General features: G+C 35.4%; 2 protein-coding genes across 10 annotated transcripts in view; both read left to right on the top strand.

Moving 5' to 3' along the window:
- RABGAP1L (RAB GTPase activating protein 1 like) overlaps positions 1-15,754 on the top strand; it is a 686,444-nt gene that overhangs the window by 211,825 nt on the left and 458,865 nt on the right. The window lies entirely within an intron of this gene.
- GPR52 (G protein-coupled receptor 52) overlaps positions 1-15,754 on the top strand; it is a 52,221-nt gene that overhangs the window by 15,992 nt on the left and 20,475 nt on the right. The window contains exon 1 of the mRNA XM_072637889.1: positions 1-15,754. This exon is cut by the window's left edge and continues 15,992 nt beyond it; it is cut by the window's right edge and continues 20,475 nt beyond it. The gene's annotated coding sequence lies outside the window, so the exon portion shown is untranslated.

Here is a 15,754-nt window from a genome sequence, read left to right as displayed (position 1 = left end):
TTCAGAGGCATAACGTTTCTGTAGCACTTTTAAGCAAGGCGCTTATAATTTACTCATTAGAACTCATTAAATCTCTTTGAAGTAGGTGGGTGGCAGTGGGTTTTTTGCAATTTCATAGATGTCAAGAGTAAGGACAAAAAGTGTTCGGTAAATTCCACAAGATTTCTCATAGTGCTTTTTACAGGTGTGCAGTCAAAACTTGTCCCTTAGATCTCAGTTTTGGATTTAGGACCCCTCATTAAGGTCATCACCAAACATTTATAAAGTATGTCTTGTGAATTAAGACCTGCAGAATAAAGTTTTCCAGGGCTTTTCTTTTTCTCTGAACGGTTTGTTGGTATAAACAGTGCTATTTTGCATAAGTTTTCTTTCAACCATGAGTAAAAATCTCTTCATTTTCTAAGCCAGAAGTCTTGTCTAATGCAAGAATATGGCATTTTCAGCCGTCTACTTATTTTGGACCTATAGTTATATAAATACAACATCACTTAAAAAAATCTTCATGAGAATTTCCTAAAAGTTCACGAGTTGGGGAGAAGTGTCCTCCATGAAATATGTTCCTTTTTTAGTCTTTTAAAAATTGATTTTCTGTCTGCCTTTGTCTCTGTGCTAGTGTGGGCTAGTGAAAAGAGCATGTATGTTGAAGTTGGAAGAAAACTTGTCTTCAAGAATAGTTGGAATGCTTTCTAGATGATTTTCCTTTTTCAAGTCATCTAACTTCTTTGGGCCACCGTTTCTATACCTATAAAACAGAAATAATAATGTCCACACAATTTAACCCAGAGTTGTAAAGAAAGTGATTTATAAATTTTAAAATACTACTCAAATATGAATTTTCTTATCCCCCTTTGTGTTTGTTTTTTAAATTTCTTTTCTGTCTCATTAATTCTCTCATTCTTTTTCTATCTCTTTAAATTGTCTGTGAAATAGACCTGAATTTATAGTTATAATTGTTAAATTTACTTATTAACTAGATTGCTTATGTCCTATTAATTTTTTAAAATATAGGAATCGAACTTTTTTTATGCTTGTCAAATCACAAAACCGAAAGTCCCAATATCACCCAGCTAATTTTATTTGGTTTTCATTTAAATGGCTTTCAATTAGAATTTTTCATTTTCTCTGGAGGTCAGTTGGCTCTTGATTTCTCCTTCTTTTTTTTTTTTGAACTTTTTTTTTTCTAAATAAGTTTCCTTCTGCCAACTTAATGGCTAAAAAATTGGATTAGAAGTTATGAATTTGGGGTTATATTATGAAACACTCAAATTCTCTGTGTTTTGTTTTCTAATACCTAACTATTCACCGTTTAATGGACATCTTTGAATAATTTCTTTCTATGAGAGAAATACATTCTTCATAGCAGAGACTTAATGGCAACATATTTTCAGTTCTCTCTTGCAAAATAATTTCCCAGTCCTTTCTGCCTTCCTCTTTCAGCAAGGGGACCCCAACCTAGTTTGGGTCCTTTTGGACTTGGAAAGTTTTTGGCCCTTTGTGAAATGCTTTTATTTCTTTATAAAGTAAAGATCAGATAATACTATTATTGCTATTATGTGTGGGGAGAAAGCCCCAACTTCTCCATTTGGAGTCTGAGTTTTCATTCAAACAAACTGAATGTTGGGCTAAATACTTATTTAGTTCATTTAATCCTTTTCAGTAGATTAAGATTATAACATCTTGATCACTATATTGCTAATTTCTAAATAAACTAAATTTTTTGTTTGTCTTTTTTTTTGGTTGAAGGCTTTTATTTTCTATGCTTCAAGAATTATTCTTCAATCCTTCAAATAAACACACAATATGCAATGATTTTTACATCCAAATATTATTTTGTTATGTGAGGATAATAGCTACAAATGCTCTTAAATTATATCTCCATTTTTTCTAATTTTCATTCTCTTCCAGCATACTGGCTACTTCTCTAAGGTTTGTAAATACAGCTGTATTTCCCCCATCCTTAAAAAAAATACTTACTCATACTGATATTATTTGATATTTCTTTTCACCTCAGGTAAACTGTGAGAACATTAAATGATTAGCTGAAAGTCACACATTAAGTAGCTGAGACAGGATTTGAACCCAAGTCACTCCAGGAAAATGTGTTCTAGTGGAAAGAGTACTGAATTTTGAGTTGAATGGACCCTAGTGCAGATCCAGTTCCCACACAGAGAGATCATATAATCTGGTGGGCCCCTTGAACTGTGCGGGCCTTAGCTCCTCATCTATAAACTGAGACAATAGGACTACATGGTCTCTAGAATTCCTTCCAGCTCTAAATCATTGAATCTGTGATTGCAAATATGGCACTCTTTCTCTTTCAGAGTTGTTTCCTCCTCAGATTGTTTATTAATTTTGGAGATATTTTGGGGAAGTTGATAAGACTAGTGATGGTAGTTATATTCTTAGGTTACATAGTATTTTTCATTTGTTTCTTTCTAATGCACTTAATTAAAATATGAAATATCAAATGAGATCCACATTTGTGTCTTGTCCTTCCCTCCCCATCTAGACTGTAAGCTTTGGGAAGGTGTAAACCATGTCTTCTATAAATCTTAGTTTTCCTCCAGTACCTGTCACTTTGTGGAATGAACAAATGAATGCAGGTAAATACATATTGATTTCAGGGACTTGTGACTCAACAGAGGTAATGAAGTTACAAAAAATCAGGTTGAGGGTAGTCAATCGACTTCATATCTATTGGTGAGGTAGGGGGATGTCTACCCCCAACTATGTGAAGATTTCCCGCAGAAGAATGGACTGTTGAGAACAATTTGTTCCAGTAGTCAAGAAGGCAAAGCCAGCTGGAGCAGGTGCTGTGGAGCGCTTAGAGCTTGGCAGACATTGAAGAGGCCAATTATCCACTGTGTCACAGGCCATTGCCAGTTGTCTTGATTTTTGTCTTGCCAGTAGACTTTGATGACTCTGGAAGAAAGAGTGAGGCTGCCGACTGTGCAGCTCTGCCTCATTTAAATGTAAGTCATGCATAAGTCAAGATATCCCCGGTGAGGGCATTGGTCCTCTTCAGAAATGAAGGATGATGGGGGCAGCTAAGCGGCACAGTGGATACAGTGCTGGACCTGAAGTCTGGAAGACTCATCTTCATGAGTTCAAATCTGGCCTCAGACACTTAGTAGCTGTGTGACTCTGGGCAAGTCACGTAATCCTATTGCCTCAGTTTTCCTCACCTGTAAAATGAACCAGAGAAGGAAATGGCAGACCACTTGAGTATTTTTGCCAAGAAAACCCCAAATAGGGTCACAAAGAGTTAGACATGACTGAAAAATGACTAAGCAACAACACATTACAGATAAGAAAACAGAGGCCCAGAGAATTTAAATAATTTGCTCAGTTACATGAGAGGCAAACCTGGGAAATATACCCGGGTTCTTGGCTTCTAAATCCAGATTTCTTTCCATTATATCTCTCCTTTTTCCTCCTTCCCCCCCCCCCCCCCCATTTACAGCATCTTTGACTCATATAGCCCTACAAGTGATGAGGATCTCTACAAGATGAGAGAATAATTGAGCTCTTTCACTTAGTTTTTAATAGTCCCCATCTTTATAAATGGACTACTTCATTGGCATAGGAGAGAAATAGTCAGTGATTTATTTAGTGATTATAATTAAAATAAAAAAAAAAACATAAGAAAGTCTCCTGGATACTTTTCATCCTCTGTTTCTCTGATGTGACTTGGCTTTTCTCCCTGAAATTGCGAACATTGGCATACTGAAACATAGGTGTTTTTGCTCCCTCTTCCTTATTTGATGTGTAGAGGAAATAAATCAAACGTTGATTGTGGTGAAAAGGCACTGTTAAGCTAATTCTGTAGAAAGAATCATATTTCATCTCAGTGGCATGGGGTAGTCTTATATTAAATGTTCTGGGACTAATTAATCAGGAAAGGACTCTAATTAAAAAGGAAACTGCTTACCAGCTGCCTGCTCAGGCTGTTTTACAGCGTGAAACTGTAGAGCCTGCTACTTGTACACCTTTCTGGCTACATTCTGCCTTCTTACGTACCCAGTGAAAGAGAGTGAATTAAGGATTTCAAGAAGATCTGACTTTGTAATGACCTACCTAAGAACCTTTAGGATTACATCCTTGGATGTTTAAAAGTCTGCTCTTTAATTCAAAATACCTGTAAATATTAGTATGAGTGTTTACAATGAGGAAGTTTAATGACAAAAATGACAGATATTTCATCATTTGTTTTAAGTAAAATGTAGCACACTGCCAAATATCTTATAATAAAACCTTAAGGGCCTATGATCTTGTTGGTTTGGGAACTTTCACTTTATAGGTTAATTGTACCTGCCTATTGTTCATATTCTCAGAGTTACCTAAGGATACGAGGGGTTAAGTGTGTCTTTTCTGTGGATACAAAAGTAGGACATGTCTGAGGGGAATGAGCCTAGATCTTCCAGGGTTTCAAGTCTAGCACCTTGTCTTCTGTGTCATATGGCTTCTTTGTAAACTAAGATGATAAGTCTTCATTTTGCATTTATATCCCATGATCTCCCCAAAATTAGAATTTATATTGCCACAAAATATGACAAAAGTAAAAACAGAAATGAAATCCAGTTAAGTGAATCTCAAGTAATATTAGTATATATTTGAGAAGGGAATGTTATCAATTTAAAACAGGGGGATTTCTGTACTTTGAAATGATTCTAACAAGCAGTAGATCATAGGAATCTCTCAGGGCTAAAGACTGACTGATGCTGCGGAGTAGGCTACTGTTGTTAGCCTGTTCATTTGTTGAAAGTGAATTTATACTTTTGTCATTTTAATCTTCACTTAAGGTTGAACTCAAGTCCCCTTAAGTTTAGTACTTTTATCACTGCTTGTCAGGAGTAAGGTATATGAATTTCACAAGTGTGTGTAATGTATTTGAGTATATGGTCTCAAAGAGATCAATAGTGTTTGGTACATAGTAGGTGCTTATTAATTGCAGCTTCATACATTCAGTTGTTGCTCAGAATATTTATAATTAAGATACATTGTCTCAATGTAGGAAGTTATTAACATAGGCTATAAAAAGAGAAGTAAGATACTCAGAATGCTGTGTAAATATTTGATTCCTATTTAGAAATCATTGCAAAATGGGAAAAATATATACCAAAAAATCAGTTCCTTAACCGGGAACCCAACTCCATGCATATTAGGAGACTCTTTAATTTGTCTTATTGTTTCTGGTCACTTATTCTGTAGACTTGTGACATATAAAAATTGTGGCTGCCACAATTTTGTATAAGGGTTACAAATGCTGTGATATATTTGGCTAGTGTAAACATGGCCTGGTAAAATACTGGGTAATTGTACTTTAACAGGAGGCATACGATTTTACCAGCCTTGTGGCTTCAATTAAAAATATACATATATACATATATGTATATATCTATACACGCATATACATATCTGTCTCTATGTACCTATTAAAAGCTAGCAAAAAAAAGTTTTTATTATTCTGCAAAATGTCCTGTGCTTAGCAACATTCATGTCATTGAGGGCAGTGAATCAATTAATGAACCCTCTGATTTAATCAGGACCTTTAAGCAAGGCCTTTTATTTTCTTTTAGGGTTATTATTCCAGTTATCCTTTAGAAAACTGGGCTTGTGTTAATTCACATGGATGAATCATATGAATATATGTTGCCTACTTTGCCAAAACATCATTATATCTTCATTTATTTGAGCTTATTGGATTTAAGATTTGATTTAGAAATTTTATGTAAAGTAATATTGTTTTTTTAAAAACATTTTTATTCTGAACTTAACAAGTACTAAGTAGAATGGGCGTTTGCATGTACATGGAACAGAAAAAAAGGATTTTACATGAAACTGTAGGTCTCTATTTTATACAGTTTACTTTTTAATTAATCTTCACAAAGTCTTTATAAGATAGACAAATTGTAAGCAGTATTATTTTCGATTGACACATAACTAGGATAGCAATGTTAGGAAATTCACTCAAGGTCAAATGGATGATCAGATGTAGATTGGATATAGATCTAAGATTATTGATAATTTCTGCTATTCTAGCATTTTCTTTTGTCTTTTCTATTGAGTACTGCCCAGCACTTAAGGCAATGGAGAATAAATAGTCTATTTTATGATAGAATTACTGTCATATTTTAATTCTCATCAGTTGGTAGTATATTATTTCAAGATGTTAAATGTGGATTTTATTACTGGATTTTTTTTGGTTTGAGGAGATCCTTTCTGAGTAATGAAATCCTTTCTGAGGATTCCTGTACATATATAGAAATTTTGCTATTTTATATCTTGTCTAGTTGCTTAAAAATGGACATATAACAGTAGGATAAAAACTGTCTCCCATCCTGATGGTATCACCAAATTTCTGACACTTATATAACTTAATTTTCTAGATTCAGAAAAGGTTAGTAGATCTTAGTTTTGTTTGATGCAGTGGTTTTGTTTTGTTTTTGGAGCAGGGGAAGCAGTTGGAAGCCTTCTTTTTGTATCACCATTGCATTATAGTATGAGCAACTGTCCCAAGACTTTTTGTCAAATTTCATCTCTGTTTGGACCAAGCTGGAGAGAGAGTGTGGCATAGTGGATGGGAGGGCTAGATTAGATTTGGAAAGATCTCCCTTCCTATCCTTCTGCTAACAGTAGCTGTAGAAACTCTGTGATAATTGTGATGTTTGAAATAATTGTTTGATAGGGCTCCAATATGCAGTCACTTAGGTTAAGGGATACTAATGACCCTAATCATATAAGCAGTGGCAGACAGCTTATACTCCTGACTCATCCTGACCCTACATTAAGCAAATAAAATAGCTGCCCCTGGTTGGATAATGCTCCCGACTGACTGCAGTGACTGTGGTCCCCACTTACTCAGTTGAATCCTCACCCAGTGTTTGGTCCAGATTAGGAAACTCCCCTACCAGATTCTGGTATCATTAAGTGACCTCAGGGATCTTCTCCATCACATTTGGGTCTGGTTAGGAATGTGCCTGTTTTTCACTAAAGTCCATCTTTAAAGTATGAAACTTGCCAACCTGGACCTCCCTCTCTAAGTATGTACCTTCACCAAGATCCAAGGTATGTACCTTCTACTGTATGGAAGGGCTGACTTAATGGTTAAAGCAGGTAATCATTTCTAGTTTATCTGTGCATAGATTATAAAGAAAGAAGGAGATTCAGATAGTTTCTGAGTGACAGAAGGAAATATGTTTAGGATTAAAAATGTACCGAATCTCCTTTTTCTTTTTGTCACTTGCATTTTCAATAAATGGAAATTCATTTTAATATTGGCCCAAGCCATGAGTATTCTGGTAAATGTGCTCCAGGAAAAAGAATAAATTTAAAATAAATTTAATTACTTGGGGATTATATGCTAACTTGATATATCAGTACCATGACTTCTGTCCTTTACTATAGACAGTTGTAGTTGACAACATATGCTTTTGTTATTGTAAAACAAATTTCGCCCAATGAGATGATGCCTTAAAAACACAAATATTTACAAATTCCTCATCAGAAAATTTCTGTGCAAATATAACTATGCACGTAGTTATATTTGCACAGAGATTTTTAATGTTTTTAATATTTTTATATTTTATGTATTATATATTTTGTATTGTATTTTATATTTTTATTTTATATATATACACACACACACATACACACACGCACACACACACATACACACACACACACACACACACACACACACATGCCCTTTGACCCACTGATGCCACAAACAGGTCTGTACTCAAAGAGATCAAAGAAAGGGAAAAAAGACCTGTATGTACAAAAATAATTATAGCAGAAGTGTGTGTGTATGTGTGGTGGTGGCAGTGGCAAAGACTTGGAAATGAGGAGGATTGCCCATCAATTGGAGAGTGACTGAACAAGTTATTGGTATATGTATATAATGGAATATTATTGTAATTTAAGAAATTATATAGAAATGTAGGAAGACTTATATGAAACGGATGCTGGGTGAAGTGAGCAGATCCAGGAGAAAAAATAGCAATATTGTAAAGATAAACAGCTTTGAATGATTTGAGAACTTAGATTATCATAATAACCAACCACAGTTCCAGCGGATTCAACCCACTTCCAGATAGAAATTGTTGGACTCAGAGTGCTATTTGAGACTTTTTTTGGACATGACTAAGTGGGAATATTTTTTGTTTTGACTGTACATGTTTGTAACAAGTTTTGATTTTTTTTCTTTCTCACTGGGGTTAGTAGAGGTGAGAGGCAGCAAATGCAGATCTGAAAATAAAACACAATTTAATTAAAATATAATGGTATTATTCATGTGTACCTATCAGCTTTTCAACTTTCAAAATGCTGTTCTTCTTTCTGAGTTAGATAGTGAAAGTATTATTATATCCATTTTACACAAGAGGGGCCTGAGCTCCAGAGAGGTCATACAGTTTGCCCTAGATCACTGTGGTACCCTAGTATGAGAGCTGATGCCAAAATTCAGGTTTCTGAATTGCTCTCATTCATTATTTACCTCACCATGCTGCCTTATATAAATGAAAAATGATAACTATAACAATGATATTAAAATACTCAATGCATCAGTCTAAAGTGTTCCTAATTTTGGCTTATTACACTCATAACTGTGTGATCCTTTCATTTCACTTAAGAGAAAACTTGGAAAGGTCAGACAGAGTGTTAGAGAAGGAAAAAAATGACTATTTGAAAAAGCTAGCTTTCTTCCAGGCTTGACTTTCTGCTTTAACTCTTGGACTGCATACTGCCAAGAACTAGAATTAAAATTTGCTTCTCTTAATCCTTGCTCTGATATCGCTCAACCCAGCATATTTATAACTGTAATACATTTTACTTACCAAAAACATAAGTCCTAGTTCCCTTTCCTAGAACTGTATCAGATCCAGTCGAATCAGGTCCATGGCCTTAGTAGAAATAAACCAACAACCTCTTTTATTACATATAACTGGTGGCATTAATTTGAAGTTGTTTTTTAAGGTGTTATAGAACAACACGGAAGTTTTAAGGCCATGGGAAAACTTTATTGAGGCGAATAAGTAAAAGGATGTGATGTATTGTTCTAGAAACTGACTGTTGCTTTTCTGGTTTAAATAAAATAGCATGTACTAAAATCATCAATCTAATGACAGGACAGTTTCTGCTCTCAAGGAACTTACATTCTAATTAGGAAAACTGTACAGAAAAAGTAGCTAGAAGGAAGTGGAAGAGTACCTTGGTTAGGGCAAAGCAGCTGGTAAGGAAGTGAAATCTAGAGAGTGTCAGTTCTGGAAAAAGTGACCATAGCGGGGATCTCAAGGAAACAATTCAACAAATGGATAGAATTTATAATAGTCAATAATTATGTGAACTATTTGATGATTGACTTAAGCATAATCGCATGGCCTTTATTTATTTTTCCTGTATAGTAATCTAGTTTGTGGATATATTCAGTATTAGATTAAAACATGTAACAAATAATTTTTGTGGGAATATGTTTTTAATAATACTCATCATTCAAGTCTTGTCTACTGTGGTAATAACTGCTAAAGAGATTTGGTAATCTAACATTTTATTTTCATGTTTATTATCTGTCTTTTCCCCTTTGTATACAATTTAGTTTTGTTCAGCCAACCTGTTACTGAAAATTAGGAAAATACCTTCTGGTTTTTTTTTTCCATTGCCAAGAGCAGATATTTGATCATTAATGCTGATCTCTTTATTAGTTAGATTTAAGCATTAAGAAAAGTATTGCTTTAGGAAGCCAATTTGTAGCTTCTCAGTAAGAGAAGCACTTTAAATAATTAGCTCATTCAAAATCAGTAGTCCTGAGAAGGGCTGATGAGAAAGAACAGCAAGGATCAATGACAAAATATGGTGCAATGTCATTTTCTCATCTACCCCTTTCAATGCTTAGTTTATAAAACTGCTTTATTGATACTTTCGAAAATAATGTCACTTCTCCATAAATGCTTTTCCTGTAGAAACCTTCATTATGTGAAGATAGTTAAACAAAACAGACTAACATGAGGCCTCATGTGAGAAGTAATGTCTCATTCCCTACCCATGGTCCTGCCCCCTCTCAGCTGGGATGAGGGAGATAGATTTAGCTGTCAAGCTTCTAGAGTTGACTGGTCATTATAGTGATCAGAATTTTTTGACTTTCAGTGTTGTTTGTTGTTTCTCTTAAATTATTTTGTAAATTCTGTCTTGTTTCTCCTTGCTTTGATCTGTGTCCAGTCCAAGAAGTATTCAGTCATTTTTCAAGCATTTTGTGTCTACTGCATGACAGGCATTATCCTAGGCACCGTGACAAAGATGTTACCATTTTTGTCTCAGGCAGCTGACATTAGGGAAGACCACAGACGTATTACAAGATGATTTTCATGGGGGCCTTGGAGAGCTGAGGGGAGAACTAGGAAAGACTTCATGTAAAAGGTAGCTCTTAAGGAAGGTTTGCAGCAAATTCTCAGAAACAGAGGTGAAGAGGGATGGTAATTTCTGTAATTAATAATGAGTTTATTAATAAGACAAGCTGATAATAAATTGATGGTCAGTGATCTCTCTTGGTTACCAAAGACCAAACCGTGGAGATCACTGAATGCTTAAATATCTTTGGAAAAAGGGATGCCTCTGACAGGTGAAAATCAATTCTCATTGGTGAACAATTAATGAGGGGGTGGGCTTTCAAATGAGAAGGTGGGTTGAAAGCCTTCAGCTCCTTTTGCTGAGAACATGGCTTGGTCCCAAGACTTGGTTGCCTCCAACAGTGTGGACAAAGCATTCCATCTCTACTGAGACCGCTCTGATTGGTTTTCTCCTTCATGAGCTGGGTTACCACAGACTCCAGTGGAGGAATGCGAGGATATGGGCTTATTGCTTTGGGGCTGGAATTCACTTAGATTAGATTCTATTTACACTCTAAACAGAAGTAAGGTCTCCAAGATCTTGGAACACGTTCCCAGGGGATTTGGGCAATCTCATCTATCAGCAAGTGTCCTTCAGAGACTGACTGACTTACCAGAGGCTGGTCCCTGAGTGAGGAAATAAAGAGGAAGAAGCCTTAATCCTAATTTAATAATTGGTTATCAATATAAATAGAAAAATAATCATTTCTATCAAATGAATGATAGCTTTCCAAAATCCTTCATCATAGTATATGAAAATTTGCATTTGTCCTGTTGTCCTTGGTAATTTTTTTTCTTCTCTCTCAGCTGGAAAATGTACTTACACGTCAAGTTTCTTCTTTTCCTTCATCATAAAATGAATTGCAGAGGATTTCAGGAATATTTTGTGCCTATACTTTGAATTTTGAACCAACTAATAAAAAAAAAAGATTGTAAAACACTTTGCAGGCTTTAGAAGGTTATTTAAATGCTAAGTAATATACTTTGGAAGGAAAATGCTCCATAAATATATTTAATAATTTTTGTATTTCACCTTTTGAAGGGCTTTTGTAAGTATTTTAGTCATTTGAAAACATATAAGAGCCTGGTTCTGTGATCTGCCATCCCTAACATTTATTTTTGAAAGGACTTTAAGGTTCTTGAGACCTTGGAAGGTTGCCTGAGCTTTCACAAACATTGAGTCTACATGTGACCTCTTTTCTGAAACACCCTCCATTTTCTGTATCATTTTTTATATTATAGAATCATATGGTGTTAAAAATGGAAGGGGCTTCAAAGGTCATTGTGTCAAAGGCATATCTGAAGTGTAAATGTTCCCCAAAATACGACCAGCAGATATTGTGGACCATTGTTCACTTGAATCCCTCCAGCGATAAATGTAGCGCTTCATGAAACACGCACACACACACACTCTCTCTCTCTCACACACACACGCACACACACACACACACACACTCTCTCTCTCTCTCTCTCTCTCTCTCTCTCTCTCTCTCTTCTTTCTCTTTCTCTTTCTCCCCCCAATATATATGCGAATGTTTTAAAATATGTAGGCCAAAGATATGTAATCTAAGAAGCAGTCCCGTCTTGTGTCTTGGGGTGGGGACAGAGAAGGGGAAAGCACTTCTGGGACTTGCTAAGGATTCTAAAAAGAAAGCCACAGCTGCATCTCCCACCTTGTCCTGTTTAGACCAGTACATGTATCTTCTTCTCTTTGCCCAGTGAACACCAAGCAGAGAGTCAGTAATTGCTGTTGTAAGCAGCTCCTAAAGGCCTGCGCTTCAAAGCGAGGGGGAGCACTGACCCTCCTGTGTTTACAGGGTTTGTGCCTCTAGGGTAGGTAGAAACACAGTCCTGTGCAGCTTGACATTCTGGTACTTTTCCATTCTCAAGCTGGCATTTAGAATCAGTGAAATGTGGAGCAGAGCCAAGTTTAACCTTTAACCCTTCCTTCCAGATGCAATTATCACTATCTTTCTTTAGCCAGCTAGATGGTTTTCCAAGGCAATGAGAAATGTAAACCTTACACGGACTCTCTGGAATACATACATCCTCCACCTATTTACGGCAGTTTCTAGCAGTAACCACACTGGAATCAAAGTTGTTCCTTGTTCTCCTCACAAGAGAGAGAAGGGTGCTGGAGAAAGATGCTGAGTAATTTTAACCACATGACTGCAGTAACCTCTTCGAAAAAATCACACCCTTTCCCAAGTGTCTTATTGCTACTATGTAACCAAAACGGGAATAAATGTCAGCCTTTAACACAGACTTATATATAACATCATTCACAGCAGACCTTTATGTTCCATTCGAGCCCATAACTAACACTTTAGTGGCATTATACTTTTTATACAATTTAAACATGCATTTGGAAATAGCCTTTGGGAGGAAAATAAGCACAAATATGTCTTTTCTGTCAATAAGTTGAATAGGTATTTTGACCCTGTTTTTCAAATCTCCCTAAAGCTAAATCACGGTAAACTAACTTCCTTCCTTCCTTCCTTCCTTCCTTCCTTCCTTCCTTCCTTCCTTCCTTCCTTCCTTCCTTCCTTCCTTCCTTCCTTCCTTTACTGTTTCTCTTCCTTCTTTCTTCTTTCTCTCTTTTCCTCTCCTCTCCTCCCCATCCTTCCCCCTTTAAAAATTTTTTTATTAGTTAATTAATTTATTTTTAGTTTTTGGTATTCACTTCCATAAGTTTTAAATTTTCTTCCCCTTCTTCCCCAAGACAGCATGCAACCTGATATAGGCTCTATACATACATTCCTATTAAATACATTTTCACATTAGTCATATCATCCTTCCTTCTTTCTTTCTCTTGTTCTCTCACTCCCTCTCTTCCCTTCTCTTTCTTTTTTTCTCACTCATCTTCCCCTCCCTCTTTCCTTCCTCTTCCTTGCTTCTTTCTTTCTTTTCTATTTTTGCTCCTTCACTGTCTTCTCCCTTCCTCCTCCCTCCTTCCTACTCCCCTTTCTTCTTTCTCTCTTTCCTTCCCCTTCCTTGCTTCCTTCTTTCCTTTCTTTTCTCTCTTTCTCTCTTTTCTTGCTCCTTCACTGTCTCTTCCCCTGCCTCCCACCTTCTTCCCCTTCCTTCTTTCCTCTCTCCCTCCCTTTTTCCTTCATTTTTCTTTCTCTCTCTTCTTCTCTCACTTCCTCACTCTTTCCCTCACTCTCCTTTCCTCCATCCTCCTTCCTTCCTTCCTTCCTTCCTTCCTTCCTTCCTTCCTTCCTTCCTTCCTTCCTTCCTTCCTTCCTTCCTTCCTTTCTCCCTCCCTCCCTCCCTTCCTGCCTTCCTGCCTGCCTTCCTCCCTCCCTTCTTTCCTTCCCTAATTCAGACCCACTCACTAGAAATTTGGACAAAGTTAGACAGTCAGAGATCACTCTGTAGTTAACAGAAAGTTTACTTAGTTAAAACAGGATATTCACCCATAATATGGTACTTAACTAAAGGTAGATATAGCTGAAACTCTTCCCTTCTGTAATAGTTAGTAGGATAGGGTATGATGAGTCACTTGGTCTTGAGACTTCTGTCAAGTCTTAAGGGCCTGATTCTAAATGGGTGGGCTTTTTTTTTTTTTTTTAAATACCACCTTAGAGAATCAAGAAAACATGTCAGCTGGAACTGATACCTCCTGGAAACTTCCTCATTAGCAGTGCTAGTGGGGTAATGTATAGCTAGGGGACAACTTACCTCTTTAGAGAGAAAGAACCTTAACCTGCTTGGGAATAGGAAACAGCAGACTCTGGTAGATATTGATCCTGTCATACTTAGGTCACATTTTACTTCAGGTACAGTGCATCAGTCATATTACAGAAATCTTGTTATATAATTCTTCTTTGGTATTTGTTATATTATTTAACGTAATAGAATTTGATTTTCTAAAATAAATTCATGCTGAAACATTAATTTTACCAGTAATTTTCAGTAATCATTACAACTCCAGATTATAGGATCTTTTAAAACCTTCATTAATTGCAATCTCCATTTTTTGTATCAACATCACTCTTTCTCTTAGTTGTTATTACTCCTAGATTTATAGAGCTTTAAGTAGGAAATGGTTTTTAATCATCATGTAAACAGTATGGGATAATGAAGACCTGGCTTTTTGAATAAGGCTGAAAGTTTTCTCCTTACCTTTAAGTTTTAAAGTAAACTTTACTCTGTTCACTGTTGTGTCAGGTCACAAAATCATCTTCTCAGCTCTTGTCAGTATTCCCACAGTGGCATTTACCCTCAGAGCTAAATCTAGATAGAAGACAAACAGAAGGGAAAATACCCTTCTAATGCTACTGAGAGAATGCCTCATGCTGACTTTAAAATTTTGGTGCTCAAGTAACATTTGCATATATAAGCATTTGAACAAATAGGACCAACATATTTAAATATGTAAAGATATTAACTGTCCCTGTTTCACTTTATAAAAACCTACTATCTGAGAGAATTCTTAATGCTTTCCTGAACACTTGATGCCTACTTTAAAGACTGAACTATTAAAGAGCCCATGGTTCATCCATTATTTAGCAATAGTAATATCACAAGAAGGAAACAATTCATCTAGTGTAAAAGGAAAAATAAATCAGAACTTTTATTACTCTGCTATCTAATGAAGAGAAAATGAATATCAGATATTAAATAAAATTGTCTCATTGCTTCATTCTTATTTTTTAAAAAATTGATTATAGGTTATATAAATAGGCTTATATAAATTTGTCGCTTTTTAATCTAAACATCAAATATTTTCCTCTTCTTATTCTTAGTCATAAGTTTTCATAAGATTTTTTCCTATCTTAAAAAAAGCCAGCCCAAAACTATTGTATTTAATTCATTTTTTCAGCACACATTTAGTTTTCATACTCATTATCAGAAACTGTTGATATAAATATTTCATAGACTTTTATTCTGTTCATCTTATTTCTTGTACAAAATCACATGTAATCAAAATAGTCTATTTTATCTTTGTAATTGTCTCAAGTCCCACTTTTAAAAAAGTTCACAATTTATAAGTGTGAAAGGGACTGATAGTCTCTATAGCTCTCTATTTTTTATCTTTTCATAGTATTTAGGTCACATGTATATTTGTAGTTTATTGTAACGTATGGTATAATATACCATACGTATAATATGCTGATCTAAACCTAATTTATTTCAGATTGTGTTGTAAATTTTCCTAGCATTTCCTATCCAATAAGAAGCTTTTTAATTTATGTTTTGGTATTTATTGTACCCTGAACCATTTTTTTCTGATTTTTTTCCTTGTCAAGTCTGTTGTATTCATTTACTTTTCAATTTTTTTTTTTATCCAACACCAAAAGCTTTCATGATTATGGCCTTATTATGTAGCGTTAAGCTCTGAGAATGCTATTGTCTTTTCATTACTA

This window comes from Notamacropus eugenii, chromosome 2 (assembly GCF_028372415.1).
Source record: "Notamacropus eugenii isolate mMacEug1 chromosome 2, mMacEug1.pri_v2, whole genome shotgun sequence".
Taxonomy (NCBI): domain Eukaryota; kingdom Metazoa; phylum Chordata; class Mammalia; order Diprotodontia; family Macropodidae; genus Notamacropus; species Notamacropus eugenii.
The sequence above is the reverse complement of the archived record's forward strand: the minus strand, read 5'-3'. Positions and strand labels throughout refer to the sequence as shown.